At 46.1% G+C, this 4,843-nt stretch overlaps 1 non-coding gene across 1 annotated transcript; it reads right to left on the reverse strand.

Annotated features, from left to right (window-relative positions):
• Nucleotides 1-4,771: 4,771 nt before the first annotated feature.
• On the reverse strand, nt 4,772-4,843 carry TRNAC-GCA. Its single transcript has one exon. It is a non-coding gene; the product is annotated as a tRNA-Cys (tRNA).

Below are 4,843 nucleotides of genomic sequence, written 5' to 3' on the forward strand. Positions count from 1 at the left end.
ACTCATACATAGGTGTCTAATAAGCACTCTAATCCTGCGGAGCCACACCCTGACCGCCTCCACCTGCAGAGGTGTCCTCGGTAATACTCTGCTATCCCACAGCCCTGCAAAGGTGCCCTACCTGTCTGTCCACCCCTGCCCCTTACCTCTACTTATAGCCAGCACTTTTCCATCCCTCAGCCCCTGGCTGGAGGCACTAGCCTTAAAAACGTTGAGGTTTGCAGCTAGGACATCCTCCAGACTCACCTAGAAGAGCAGGACTCAGAATTAGCTGCTCAACAGACCCTCTGAGGTTAGGGTCGGGGAAGTAGGGCTAGGAAAAGTAGATGTTGTTGGGCCTCACCTGGGAACCCCTACACCAGACTCTCTGGGAAGGGGGCAAGGGACAAGTGGAGTTCCTCACAAGTTCCCGATGATTTTGGAGCTTCCCATTTACTTTGTGGCTTGTCCTACCTGGTATAGATCAGGAGGAGGAGGAGAGACCGTCATTAAAATCAGGCCCATGGAGATCCCTGGGTGGCTCAGCGGTTTTCCCTGTGTCTCTGCTTCTCTTTCTCTCTCTCTCTCTCTCTCTCATAAATAAATAAATAAATCTTTTAAAAAAAGATTAAAAAAAAAATCAGGCCCAAATAAAACATGCCTGGTTTAGTGACCAAGTTATGACTTGAATCTACATTTATGATTAAAGGCATCTCTGCGCTAAACTGGGTGGGAGATGACCTCCTCCCCCCTTCACCTTTCTTTTCGCCCTTTATGTTTCATTGTTCCATGTGCTGGATGGAAGATAGAACCTGAGAGAAGGTGCAATGTATGGAGAAGTGGTGAGGTAGGAAGGAGAGGTTCATGGCCATTGGAGCACAGACCCAGACAGGGTGATTGCAAATGTGTGGTCAGAACAAGGGGAAGGGCCAACAGGTGACACATCGACTTGAACCAGGGACTACATGACATGGGGTCAGATGCCCTTGCCCTGAACTCTGTCCCCGTTGAGTGTCAACACCAACACCAACATCTGCTGGGTGTTCCACTGAGCACCGCATCCCCTGTGTGGTTGTGCCTGAGCAGCCATCGTGCATAGTACCTTCTCATCTCTACTGAACTAGGAGGAACTGGCTGACTAACCTCATCTGGACAGACCCCTATCTGACTCTGAACTTACTCTGTCCTCCAGAGACTTCTAGAGATCTTACTTGCCCACAGCTCTGCACCTCCTCCGTCTCTATGGGGGGCAACAATCATCGTTGAGAGCTGGAATCTTCCCTCTTTCCTTCCCTCCCACTCTGCTCCTACTTCAACTGCCCACTCCTTCTAGTCCCACCCTGATGATCACCCTCTGCACAGCAGGGTTCCCTGGGCTGCCTTACATTGTCTATTCTGTTCCCTCTGCTCTTCTCATTCCCTACTCCTTGGTTTTATTTATTATTTATTTATTTATTTATTTATTATTATTATTATTTTTTAAATTATTTTTTATTTTTTTACTGCTTGGTTTTAAAGGAAGGTGCCTCACTGGAGAGGTCATGGCGCCATGTTGGCCCTACACCATCAGCTCAGCACAGCTGGATGACTTGGGACCAGATACAAGGACTGGCTATTGGAGCACCAGACTCAGGCCTCAGTCTCAGGCCATCTCCTGGACTGTGACCAGAGTAGTTCTATCATTGTAAGAAATTATATGCAAATTATAAACATACTATCTCTGAAATGACCTATTTGCTTTTCTCCACACAGGTTAGTTTTGTTTAAAAAAAAAAAAAAGCAACAATTCTAATTGTCGGAGTCACTTAAAAAAGATATGCTTTTATCTGAAAAGAGACAGATTTCAACAGATTAAAAATGGATCAGTGGAGACTGGTCCCAACCGTCCGGGATCCCCCAACCCCACCTGTTTTCCTCCTGATGATGCTATCCCAAGGGCTCAGTATCCAGGCTGGTGGTCTCATAACACAGAGACATCCAGATTCAGGATCTCTGGCCTCATTTTGGTGCCACCAATGGTTTTATTATTTGGGACAGTTTTTGCATTTCTTTAGAACCAGATGGATTTTTCTCATAAAGCTTCTGTCCCTCATCCACTGGGCCAGTCCAAGCATGGCATCACGTTGCATTCCAAATGCTAGAAAGCAAGAAGAAGGTGAAGGCATTTGTACCATTTGGTATTTTTCAGCAAACTGCCTTTTTAATTTAAAAGAACTGATTGGAAATACACCATAGAATTGCTAGGAAGCAGAAAATAAGCCTTGGAAAAGGCATAGCCATGTCGGCCTGAGAGACTCATGGCAAGAGGCCAGAGTGGTCAGGGAACTGCATCTACACCATCCAGAACCAGCCATTCTGGGTGCTTTATCTCTTGCCCATTGCTTGAATCCTAAGGAGAGCATCAACATGAGATAGCTAGTACCAGGGCATGGCTACTTCCTCGGTATAGAAGACCCTAGATTCTAGTTCTGCTAGCCCGCATCCAAGGAAAACTGGGACTTTTTAGGAAGGGAAATGGGTGTTGTGAAGCCAAAAAAATTTCCTAGATGTCCACAACACCTGTTTTTATTGAAACATTGCATCAGCAAATATATAGGAATGGCTACTGTGCTTGACCATGGAAATGGTTGTTGTCACATCTGAACATATGGGAGAATGGGAACTTTGGGAGTTCAGTGTTTTCCTGTTCTTTATCTTTTGCTGAGGCATCTGCTAAATATCCCTTTGAACTAAGCAACAGAGCTGTATCTCTTATTCCAAAGCTCAGTTCACTGTTGAATAGAAAGCAGAAAGGCTAGGGCATCACATACATTCAAATGGAGAGACAGCCAAGTGTGTATGTATGGATTTGTGCACCCATGTGCCCACGAGCTAAATATTAGAGAAAAGCTTTGGGGATTATAAAATATAAAAACAGCATAAAAACATACATACACGTAGGTAGAACTTGACAGCAAGTACCCACCCCTCTCACTACCTCACCATTCAGGGAGATCCTTTGTACCTGAGTATTTTGCTATCCTGGCACCATTACCTGGGTAACGGGAAAGGTCCCAATAGAGGCCAAAATGAAAGCAAGATGTAGCAATTTGCTTGTCAAATTTGAGGAAATGCCCTGACATCCTGTGAAGCTTCATTGAAGTGGCAATTCATCCAGGAAGTGGGTGAAACTGTGAAGCCAACCAGGATCACGATTGGATGATCTTCTCTTTGTTTTTCAGGATCTCAATCACTCAGTAGAGTGGGGGGAGTTTTTAGCTTTGGCTTGGGCCTAGATCCTGTTTTGTCACAACAGCTGGTCCCTGAAGGTTTTGTCCTCCAGGGGGAGCTTTATTTCGGGAGTGGTACTCAAAATATTTAGCCATCGCGGCAGCACGGATACTAACCAATCAGAAGAGACGTCAGCTACAAAAAGCCATTAGATGCCTACCAGATGAGTAAGCCTCTGATCCATTGGTCAACTGAATCTATGTGGTCAATTAATCAGCCCATTTACCACTGAGGGCCCATGGGTTCGCAGATTTTCAGCCCTGAAGAATCAACTGGATTTCCACTGTCTTCAATCCTGAGTAGGTCAGAAAAGCAATCTTACATCCACCGCACTTTCTTTGAGGTCTTTGGCCTGCAACTAGGTCCAAATGTCGTATCAGCGTAGGCACATGGTTACAGAAATAGGAACTGGTTCTGTCTATGGAAAAAGGTGAGACAATCATTGTCCAGGTGGCAGGGAGCCAGCCCGGAGCACTGCAGGGAAGTTGGAGACTCAGGTTCTCGAGACAGGGGCGATCCAAGGGGACGCAGCCAGCTAGGCTCTCGGACCGGTTAGGGAGCTGCTGGACGATGCGTGGGCTCTGCCAACACTAGAATCTGTGTCACTTGATCTGAGTGTAGTGTGAGTCAGGAGCACCTGTTGGTCCAGAAGTGCTAGGGGGCAAAGGGGAGAAATAGCCTTTAATTTTGGCTTCTGCAGCTGCAAGGAGAACCATTTCTTCTGCCAGGGCTCACGTAATTGGGGATCCTCAAAAGATGGAAAGAGGGTTCAAGATTGGGAGGGAAAAAGAACACATTTGAATTACAATCGGGGACCTCTAGGTTATCAGTCAAACGCTTTTCTCAGGCTTGTCTAATTGGCATGTTTCAATTCTGATTTTAAGGCAGAGTCGAGTTATCAGTTATGCCTGTCACCACACCTAGCAGTACTGAGCCACTGCCATCTGTCACCACGCTACCATGCCCACACCTTCCTTACCTTGTCCTCATTCTCTTACCTCTGCACCCCTGGCTGCTGTCTGTGCCTACACCTTACCTCTTATATTCCCTCAGTCCTGGGCTGAAGGCACTAACCTGAAAAGTCATTGATGTTTGGCACCAGAATGTTGTTTAAAATTATATAGTGTAAATTCCAAAATAATTTTCCAGCCACTTGGAATCACTGGATGTTATAGTCAAAGTTAGCGGGGGGCAGGGGGGTGTGCCTCCCCAAAACACAAGTTCCCAGGTACCTCCTCAGTTCTACAACATCATAATTCCTAGGGCTTATCTGTTTTTAAGTAATTCTGGTGCGGACAGGCTGAGTATCCGCTGATCATAATGTAAACTTTAATGAGGAGCTAAGGAACTTCTGCTACACACACATCATTGGCAACAGCACCATGACATGCCCCACAGCCCAGAAGTCATTTGAGAAAACTGACACAACATCCAAGGAGGGTGGTGATGTAGGTGACTTTACAAAGAGCAGGATCCTAAATGAGACCTCTGTTTGCATTTGGCAATAAGTTAAGCCATCTGTAGGGGGCACCCGGATTTGAACCGGGGACCTCTTGATCTGCAGTCAAATGCTCTACCCCTGAGCTATACCCCC

The sequence above is a fragment of the Canis lupus genome, chromosome 16 (assembly GCF_011100685.1).
Source record: "Canis lupus familiaris isolate Mischka breed German Shepherd chromosome 16, alternate assembly UU_Cfam_GSD_1.0, whole genome shotgun sequence".
NCBI lineage: Eukaryota > Metazoa > Chordata > Mammalia > Carnivora > Canidae > Canis > Canis lupus.